Raw genomic sequence first — 11251 nt, forward strand, 5'->3', positions numbered from 1 at the left:
TGGTAAACAGGTAAAAATTTTCAAAAATGAAAATGTTTTGAGAGATGAGACAGAAGAGGCATGGGGACTCAAAAGATCAGATGACAAGACAAATGTATTGCACCAAGATATGAGAGGAGATGAACCTGAGGAAAGTTACACCGCCACTGCTGTAACTTCAGCACACACTGCATTTCCTAGTAGGCTCTCCCAAACTCAGCCTCCTTAATCCTGAGTAAACAGCCAAAGCTGCTATGTACACCATCCAATATTCATATGCTTACTAGCATTGAAGATATGTTAAAAATTCCTTGGGACCAGCAGTTGGTGTAATGGCTATGTCACTGGACTCCCATGTAGTCGACTGCAGTTCGAGGCCCAGATCCGGTGGCTTAAACCCCCGCTGGGCACGTGTGCATGCATACCCAAGATCCCAAGAGGAGAAGGGATTGCCGTGTGGCCATCCCCCCTAGGGGGTGATCTCTTGCTTTTTGTCTCTCTTGTCTTTCTGGCAAGCATATGGGCCCTATAGCAAAAATCTCTCAAAAAAACAAAAACAAAAACAAACCTTACTTTGGAATCTTATTCATCTGTAATTTGCTGTGAAAATTTTAGTTTAGTTTAAGAGAATTTGTGAACTGGATTCGTTTTTATGTATATATACATACACAGGAACAATGAAAAGCACAGTTGAGTATTAGAGAAAAGTAGATCCATTTTATTAGCTAAAAATGCTAATTATTTATGATTATAGAAAACCTTCCATGATTTAATAGCACACAGGAAAGTTTGAAGAACACAGGATTTTCTTTTCTTTTCTGGTGGGGGGAGGTAGATGTTCTAGCTTATCCATGGGAAGGAAGACTTCATGTCTGTGAAATCTAAGTGTATTTTTAAATCTTAAAATTGTTTTGGTGTCCTCAAAAACAAAAACACCCTTAAAATGGTCTCTACGTATTTAAGTAACAGGAAGAGTCGCATCTCTCTCGTTTTAAATTGAAAGCTAGAACACAGTCAATCTCAGTGAGGAAGGCATGTCAAAAGCAGAGATGAGCCAAAAGCTCGGCCTTACGATAGCCAGTCTAAGTTGTAAATGCAGAAGAAAAGTTCCTGAAGGAAAATGAAGTGCTACTCCAGTGAACAGACGAGGACTAGGAAAGCAGAACAGCCCTACTGCTAATACAAAGTTTTAATGGCCTGAAGAGAAAATCAAACCAGTCATTATAATCCCTTAAGCCAAAGCCTAATCCAGAGCAAGGCCCTAACTCTCTTCAATTCTATGCAGGCTGAGAGAGGTGAGGAAGCTGCTTGAAAGAAAAGTCGGAGGCTGGCAGAAGTGAGTTAATGAGGTTATGTGCAAGGCAAAGCAGCAAGTGCTGACGTAGAAGCTGCAGTAATTTATCCAGGAGACCTGGCTAAGATGACTGAGGAAGGGGACCACACGAAACAACAGATTTTTAATGTAGATGAAACAGCCTTCTATTGAAGATGCCATCGAGGACATTCATAGCTAAAAGACATCAATGCCTGACTTCAAAGGACAGGCTGACTCTCTAATAAGGAACTTACGTGGCTGGTGACTAAGTTGATGCCAATGCTCACTTACCATTCTGAAAACCCCAGGGCCCTAAAGAACCATACTCAATCTACTCTGTCTGTGCTCTATTAATGGAACAAAGCCTAGATGACAACACATCTGCTGATAGCATGGTGTACTGAATATTTTAGGCCCACTGTTGAAACCAACTGCTCAGAAAAAAGATTCCCTTCAAACTGTGACTGCTCATCCAACAGCTCTGATGTAGACGTTCAAGAAGAGTCACGTTAGGACCAGCAGTTAGCGTAATGGCTATGTTGCTGGACTCCCATGTAGTCAACCGTGGTTTGCGTCCCAGACTTGGTGGCTTAAAACTCACGCCGGGCGTGTGTGCGTGCATGCCCAAGATCCCGAGAGGAGAATGGAGGAGAAGAGACTGTGGTGTAGCCATCCCACCTGGGGGGTGATTTCTCGCTTTCTGCCTTGTCTCTGTCTGTCTGTCTGGCGAGCGCAAGTGCCCTATAGCAAAAACCTCTCCCCCCAAAAAAAGAAGAGTCATGTTGTTTTCATGCTTGCAAACACAACATCTATTCTGCAGCCCAGAGATCAGAAAGTACTTTCAACCTACATGTCTTATTACTTAAGAAGTACATTTTGTAAGTCTATAACTGCTGTAGATAGTGAGTCTTTTGATGGATCTGGGCAAAGTAAACTGAAAACTTTGGGAAAGGACTCACCATTCTAGAGGCCATTACAAACATTTATCAGTCATAGAGGTAAAAATATCAACATTAGCGGGAGTTTGAACAAAACTGATTCTAACCCTCCTGGATGACTTTGAAGGGTTCAAGATTTCAGTGGAGGAAGTAACTACAGATGTGATGAAAAAAAGAAAGAAAGAAAGAAAGAAAAGAAGGAAGGAAGGAAGAAGGTTAGAAGTAGGGCCTAGGGACCAGCAGATGGTATGGTGGTTGAGGCGCTAGATACTCCCACATTGCTGATCATGGTTCTAATCCCAGACCTGATGGCTTACTCTCTCTCTCTCTGGTCAAATTAAAATAAATGAATGAATGAATAAAATTAAATAAATTAAATAAATGAATAATCAAAAAATATAAAGACAAAAAGAAGTAGGGCCTAAAGGTGTGACTAAATTGCTGCAATCTCATGGGCTTTCACACAGAGGAGTTGCTTCTTATGGATGAGCAAAGAAAACATTTCCTAGGGTGGAATTTGTTCTTGCGAAGACACTGTGAACATTGTTGAAATGACAACCAAGGATTTAGAATATCACATAAACTTACTTGATAAAGCAGCAGCAGGACTTAGGGGAATTGACTCCGGTTTTGAAAGAAGAGCTTCTGTGGATAAAATGCTATCAAATGGTCTGGCACGTTACAGAGAAATATTCCATGAAAGGAAAAGCCAACCAAAGTGGCCAACCTCACTGCTGCCTTTTTTTTTTTTTTTTTTAAGAAACTGCCATAGCTCTCTCAACCTTCAGCAACCACCACCCTGATCAGTCAGTAACCATCAAAGGGAGGCAAGATCTTTCACCAGCGGGGTGGGGTGGGGTGAGGGGGGAAATACGATCTGCTGGAAGCTCAGATGATCCTTGGCATTTTTTTAGCAATGAAAAAAAAATGTTTTTTGGAGAGGTTTTTTGCTATAGGGCATGTGTGCTCGCCAGACAGAGAGAGACAGAGAGACAGAAAGTGAGAAATCACCCCCCAGGGGGGGATGGCCACGCTGCAATCCCTTCTTCTCCGTTCTCCTCTCGGGATCTTGGGCATGCATGCATACGCACCCAGCGTGAGTTTTAAGCCACCAGGTCCGGGACTCGAACCGGGGTTGACTACATGGGAGTCCAGCGACATAGCCATTACGCTAACTGCTGGTCCCATAGCAATGAAAATATTTTAAATTAAGATATGCACACTGCTTTGCCAGGCGTTATGCTATTGCACACTTTAAAGACTCTAGTATAGTGTAAACATAACTTTCATATCCACTGGCAAACCAAAATATGCATGTGACTCGCTCTATTGAGACCTTCACTTGATTGTAGTGGTCTAAAACTAAATCAGCAGTTATTTCCAAGATATCCCCAAGGGTCTGCTGTTTCATTACCTATAAATACTTAATATCAAAGCATAAATGTAGTCATTCTTAAAGATATTACTGATTGTTCTTTATTAATTATTATTAAATACCAGCACCAATATCTATAGCACTAAGAGTTAATCAACATTAACTTCCCTTTGTCTCGATTCCTTCTCATCTCATAGCCAGTCTACTTCTTCTTCTTCTTTCTTTTTTTTATAATACAATACTTCTTTATTTTGTTGCTCAAATAATTCCAGCTTTGGTCACTAGTAGCTCCCTCAGTTGGTTCCTGCTTCTCTGACATACCCTCAATCATTGTTTTTGGGGTTTTTTTGTTTTGTTTTGTCGTGCAAGATGCTCCGGGCTCATCTTGTATGTTTCTTGCCCCAGTCCTAGAATCAGTAATGCTTTCCAAAGAGTCCTGGTTCCTTTATTGAAAACCAGGATTGGGGCTTCCATTCTAGCTATTTTCTGGCCACATAACTGCTAACAAAGGTGTATCACTCTGGCTGGCTGTACTGATGTGAACGGAGAGCATTATCAGAAGAGGTCAGCTCTAGAGAATAACAATCCCTTACATTACTTTTCCTTTAGGTAAGTCTAGGCAGGAAAAAAATGCAAAGAATTTTCATTATAAATTAAGTAGGTCAAACCACCCAGCTTGTTGTATTGTAAACCAATCCAGCATAGTTACAACCCAACTGCAGAAAGATCCTTAGAGTAACAGTGTCATCTGTCGGGGGTCATCAGGGAGAATGCTGATCATATCTTCAGCTTTGCCACATAACAGACACAGCATGGTATATTCCTGAAATTCATCCTTGATACTGGACGTATACTCATGCCTGGCTGTTACATGATGACAATTCTTCACAGATGATCGGAGGTTATTCTTTCTTCTCCATTTTCTTCTTTCAAGGATTTGTTTGTGATCAGCATAAAACCTCGCTTATTACACACTGCGCAGCCTGTAAAGTTCAAAAAAAAAAAGGAAGGATCCATTCTCCAAGCAGGTGTTACCCCGGTTGGGATATTCCTTCTCCACACAGTTCCCACACATCGCGACGAGGTGAGCGGGGAGCGTCCTCCAGCGCTCCCCGCCAGTCTACTTCTTTAGCCAAGAGAAATGGCTTCAAAAAATCTTAAGTGTATCTGTTTTACTTCCCCCAAAAAGTTTATTCCATCCAACATGCTTTACCATTATTCTTAGAATGACACAAAGGGTCTTTAAAAAGTCCCTGGAAAAATGAACAGTATGAAAAAACTAAGCACAAATTTAAAAAAAAAATTTTGCACCAGAATATACTCCTAGTTTAACTCCACTCTCCAAGAACTTTTAGAAATCCTCTTGTACTTGTTGGTTTAATTACAGTCTTTCTCATATATATGTGTTCACAAATCAAAATGCTCACATTCTCCTATTAAGAATATTTCCTACCTCAAACAAAAAATTACACCAGTGCAATAGAACTTAGTTCTATCCAAAAACCTGAAGCCCTCTCCCAACTTATAATATAGACTCAAGCCTTCCTGTCCTCTCAGGCTCCTTGGTCTACAGGATATAGAAATCCTCCTTATAAGCAGTCTACCCACGAATGTGCCATGCAAATGTGGGTGACTCATTTTACTGGGATATTTGTAAAGTACCCTTGAGTTCTTTGAAAACTTCTGGGAAGACGTCCAGTCTGGGACCGCTGTTTCCCAGCACCTCGCAGCGTTGCCAAGGCACGTGGAGACGTGCTCTGGAGCGGAGAGTGCGCTCCTCGGCCCTGCAGCCACCCCACGGCAGCGCACCACGCACAGCCCTGGACTTCTCCCCCGTCGCAATTTCGGCAAGTGTCCAGCCTGGCGCCAACAGTGGGTTAGCATGGACTGCTGTCGCACCCATGGAACAGACGCGACAGCAGAAACTCTGCACTGGTGCCAATCTTGTCTTTTAATTTCAGCAGACCTGCCATGTACAAATATTATTTTTTCAAGATTTCTGATGTTTACCTTTTCAATACGAGTCTGATTCTGAAATTGGTTCTGCTTTGAGAGGACATGAAGTTATGAGATGGAAATTCTCACAGAATTACTCAGCCCAAGAGGTTCTATTCATTTTTTTAAAGAGGAGTTTAACAGAATAGTGTATTTACATATGGGGGGAGGTCTTCAAAAAGTCCATGAAAAAGGTGTATTATGAAAAAAATATGCATAGGTTTCAAGATATTATTACCTAAAAATACACTCATACTTTAACTGCATTGTCTCACACACTTTATGAAGTTCCTTTCTACTCTTGAACTAATATTCCTTTTTGAAAACCAATGCTTTTTATCTTTATTATCCAGTCTTTACTGCAAAATAGATTAAATGGGTTAGGACATAAGAATCCAACTCTCTGGGGCCAGCAGTTGGCATAATGGCTATTCCCACGTAGTTGACTGTGGTCTGAGTCCCGGATCTGGTGGCTTAAACTCACACCGGGAGTGTATGCGTGTGTGCACGAGATCCTGAGAGGAGAACGGAGAAGAAGGGATTGCGGTGTGGCCCTCCCCCCGGGGAGTGATTCTCGCTTTCTGTCTCTCTGTCTCTCTCTCTGTCTTTCTGGCAAGCACATGCACCCTATAGCAAAAACCTCTAAAAAAAAAAAAAAAAAGAAAAGAAAAAGGGAAAAAGAATCTAAATCTCTATGACTCTGAACCATAAAATTGATGGTAATAAATTTCAGAAGAAGAGTGAAATCATTCAAAAGAAAAATTTCCAGAGTCAGATGGTGGGAAAGCAGTAGCACGTTGCTCTGCTAGGCTGACCCATGGGGAAAGGTTCAGAGTTCACATTCAAAGACCTCCTTAAACTCACCATGTGCATGCATGCCCATGATCTGCGGCTGGGGCTGGACTGTGGCATGGGGACACGACTGGGGATCTTTATATCACTCGCTCTCACTCTGTCTCACTTATGGAAAAAAAAAAACCTTTAAAGATTTTTTTTTTTTTTTTTTAAGAAAATTTTCCTTGTGACATTTTGGTCATGACAGACTCAAAGTCTTAGGGTCACAGTGAACAGTGACCTAATCTTATCACATGGTGGTGCTGGCACCCCACAACAATGGCAGGCTATGAGATGACAGGATGCCAACTCCCATTACACAAATTGGTTATCTACTGTGTTTTTGGTCATTTGATATCAATAATTTTATTTTCCTAATCATTTGCCTTTTATGCATGAAGGTAAGTAAGTAGTATAAATTAAATTCCATAATACACTTTTCCCTCTTACTCCAATACTCAATCTTGAGTAGGGAGACAGAGGCGGAGTTTCTCTGGGTATCTAGAATATGCTAAACAACCTCAACTGCCCGCGGAAGTCTGCTCTGCTTGTGAGTATTTACCCGCCATGTCCATCACCATGGAATGAAGCTCTGAAACACACTGAACCAAAACTACTCAGATACTTTCGGAAATAGGTACGCCATTATTCCCAAAGGTGGCTGACTGCTTCCTTGGACAACATGAACTCCCAGATAATTGCTCTTATCTTCTGAAGAAAAGCCAATCTCCCAAGAGTTTGCACAAACTGCATCTTAATGGAAACCTCAAATGGATGGAGGGAGGGGACTTTAAATTCCTGGATTCCTTTCAGGTTTTTGAAAAGCGGTCGTAGGTAATCAAACTATTTTCTTCCTGTTAGTTATTCTAGGTTGAGAAGCCAATCGATAATCAATAAAAGCAAGCTGTGCTTTCTGCCTTAGTTCGGGAATGAAGTAGCGTATGGTAGAATGGAGGTCGGTTCCATTTCAGTATTTTAAATTTCTCATGTTGGTACAGCTCATTCAGTAGATGTGACTCTTACATGTCTTGAAACACTAGAACCGAATCTGGGGCCTTGTGCTATGACAGATATGTGACAGCTGAAGAACGCACACATTCTCTTCCATCCATGGTTACTTAATTCAGCACGTGTACACTCACTCGTCTAATGGCGGCTGATGTCACATTCCTTCAACTATACTATTAATAAGTTCTTATAAATTAAATCTGATATTCTGGTCTGTTTATGATGCAATACTCTATGCAACACTGAACAAGTTGACAGGCTGAGAAAGCAACAATAAGTCAGATGGTGATAATGATGATGATGATGATTTCAGAGAGATTTCGGCTACGGGATGAGTGTGTTCATCAGAGAAAGAGAGAGGGAAAGTGAGAAATCACCCCCTGGGGAATGGCCATGCCACAATCCCTTCTCCTCCATTCTTCTCTGGGGATTTTGGGCATGCACACACATGTACCCAGCATGAGTTTCAAGCTACCAGGTCCAGAACTTGAACTGTGGTCAGCCATGTGGCAGTCTAGTGCCTTAACCACTATGTCACCTGCTGACCCCAGTCAGATTATTAAAAAAAAAAAAAAAAACAGTGAATCAAAAGTCTTCTTCAGATTAAAGAGAAGCTGTTCCTGACTTCACGTAGCATACTGCTCTCCTTGTAGTGGCAAATCCCTTCCAACCCCTCCATTAGCCATTACAAGGAGAACAGTATGCTGCATGAAATAAGCCAGATACAGGAAATATTGCATGATCTCACTTATACTTGGAATATTTTTAAAAAGGTTAAATATACAGAGATAGAAGAAAAAACAGTGGTTATTAGGGTGAGGGGTGAAGAGGAAATGGAGAGATGGGGGTCAAAGGATACACAGTAGCATGGGACCAGCAGTTAGTGTAATGACTATGTCGCTGGACTCCCATGTAGTTGACTGCAGTTTGAGTCCCGGACCCGGTGGCTTAAACTCACTCCGGGTGTGTGCGTGTGCGTGCGTGCCCAAGATCCCGAGAGGAGAATGGAGGAGAAGGGATTGTGGTGTGGCCATCCCCCCTGGGGGGTGATTTCTCACTTTCTATCTCTTTGTCTCTCTCTGTCTTTCTGGCGAGTGCACGCCCGCTATAGCAAAAACCTCTCCCCCCCCAAAAAAGGATACAAAGTAGCAGAAATGCAAGATAAACAAGTACAGAGATCAATGTAGAACATGAGAAGTATAGGTAAAAAAGTTACACAGTAGCGGAGATTTTTGTTAAGTAAATAGATTTTAGCTGCTCTTATTACACACACACACACACACACACACACACACATTTTCTAACCATGTGAGATGATGGATATGCTATTTGACTTCACTGTAATAACTATTTTACTTTCTATGTGTATTTCATAATCATGTCATAAACCTCAACTACACGCAATAAAATTCACTGGGGAAAAAAGAAAACGAAAAGAAGGTTGAGAAGAGAAATAATAATTCCATGGGTAACAATTTTCACAATGACAGCAGAGAAATTAAAGCACGAACTAAAAGATCTCCACTGAAAATTAATATGGTTCATATTTTATTAGAGATCAGTAAAGGGACCATCAAAGTGAAAATAATGTAAATTGTTCTTAAAGAAGAAAATTTTCTGGACTCAGCCTTGGTCATACATGCTGCTAAGACACTGCTCTGGGGGCTGAGACCACGCGGGAGGCCAGGGTTTGAGTTTTGGTCCAGTCTAAGAACTGAGAGCAGTGGTATGTGCCTGTAATTCCAACAACTCAGGAGTCTGAGGCAGGAGGATCACAATTGGAAGACCATGTCTTCAAATTTAAAAATCGAACAAATGAAAAAATTAAAACAAGAAAATTTTCTGAATATAAGAAAACAACATGAATAGTAAAACCAGAACACTGAGTAACACGCAGTATCAACAGAGGACAGGATTCTATACAGACTCAAAATGAAGGACTGTATCTATGGATAATACACCTACACGTGGTCTCAGATATCAAGCATAAAGTTAAAAACCACCCTATAGAGCCAGTCCCACAGCCCAGTGGCTAAGGGGGCCAGATCCCACATGGCTAACCGTGGTTTGAATTCCAGCCCTGTGGATTTGACAGACACACCAGTTGCAGGTATGCCCAAAATCCTAGTGGGAGAGAGGAATGAGGAAGAGGGATTGTAGCATGACCATCCCTGTGGCGATGGTGGTGGTGGGGTGGTGTGAGGTGTTCTCTCTCTCTTACTCACTCAGTGACATATCCTCTGGTAATTCAAAACAAAAGAAAAAAGACAAAGAATCATCTCACAGAGTGGCATGGTGGTGAAGGGCACTGGACTCCCACATGGCGGACTGTGGTTCAAGTCCCCGACCTGGCAGCTTGCTTTCTCACTCCTCCCCCACACCCCTGTCTCACTCACTCTGTCCCTCTCTAGTCGAATTAAAATAAATAAATAAATAAATAAATAAAGTTAAATAAAATTATTCTTAAAAAAAAAAAGAATTTACTTCTAGGGTTTTTCAATAGTTGTGACCACATGTGGTGGTAAACCTACAGGGTCTCTAACATCTGAAAATGTTTAAATCGCATAACACCTACAAAATATTAGGTCTTCAATTCATAGCTAACCCTAGCCAGAAGTTATTATTTTGTACCTGGTACAGTGAGGTGTTTATTAGCCTTGGTAAAAGGAAACTCTTGGATCAGCTGGTGGTTGGAGCAGTTAAATAGCACATGGTCAACCCAGTGGTTTGAGTCCCTGATGGGGAACTTAAAAACAGACAACACACCAGCTGCCTGTGTGTGTGTGCCCAAAATCCCAACAGGAGACATGAATGAGAAAGGATTACAATGTGACCAAGGGTGCTTTTTCACTTTTCTTTTCCTCTCTCCAGTGAACACACACACCCTCTAGTAAATTGTTTTTCTTTTTTTGGAGAGGTTTTCGCTATGGGGCACACGTGCTCGCCTGAAAGACAGAGAGAGACAGAGAGACAGAAAGCGAGAAATCACCCCCCATGGGGGATGGCCACGCCACACTCCTTTCTCCTCCATTCTCCTCTCGGGATCTTGGGCACACACGCACACGCGCCCGGCGTGAGTTTAAGCCACCGGGTCTGGGACTCGAACTACGGTCGACTACATGGGAGTCCAGCGACAGAGCCATTACGCTAACTGCTGGTCCCCTCTAGTAAAATTTTAAAATAAATAAATAAAAGAGGCATTCTTATCCCTACAAGTCCTTCTTAAAATCACACTCAAGACCAAGAACAAAAGATCTGGCTTGTTACAAGATTTCACGTGTCTGAAAATCATGGACTATCATCAATAATTACATTCATAAAAAGCATTAAGGACTCATCTGTCTGTCTGTAACTTTAAAAACACTGACCCATTTTTTCCCTCTTCCTTGGCAGGTTTTTGCTGGAGGAGGTTTCACAAGAGCGGCCTGCTGGAACCCTTCTGGGCTAGGGCGCTGGGCTAGCTTGAAGCTCTGTCCTTCCTCTCCTCCTCCTCTTCTTCTTCCCTCTCCAGGCAGCCCTTTCAGCCGTGCTCCCCTCCCCTTTTACATGTGTGTAACACACACTGAGCTTCCCCTGCATCTTAAAAGATTTGTGAAAGAACAGGAAAAAACTGCTCTGCAATGACACTAATCCCTTAGATGAAACACATGCATCCATTTCAGCCTGCACGACCCGAAAGGCGTACAGGGCTTCCACCTGGAACTGTAAACAGTGTGTCAAAGTATTCCCTGCAAAAAGTGGGAGCATCTGGGAGCCGCCTACCAAAGCACAACCACTGCGAATCAACAGCTGTGGCTACAACACTCC

General features: G+C 42.0%; 1 protein-coding gene and 1 pseudogene across 1 annotated transcript in view; both read right to left on the reverse strand.

Moving 5' to 3' along the window:
• PIP4K2A (phosphatidylinositol-5-phosphate 4-kinase type 2 alpha) overlaps positions 1–11251 on the reverse strand; it is a 228954-nt gene that overhangs the window by 179143 nt on the left and 38560 nt on the right. The window lies entirely within an intron of this gene.
• On the reverse strand, positions 4310–4714 carry LOC114009755 (protein Churchill-like; annotated as a pseudogene).

This window comes from Tupaia chinensis, unplaced genomic scaffold, assembly GCF_000334495.1.
Source record: "Tupaia chinensis unplaced genomic scaffold, TupChi_1.0 Scaffold000001_1, whole genome shotgun sequence".
In the NCBI taxonomy this organism is placed as follows: Eukaryota; Metazoa; Chordata; class Mammalia; order Scandentia; family Tupaiidae; genus Tupaia; species Tupaia belangeri.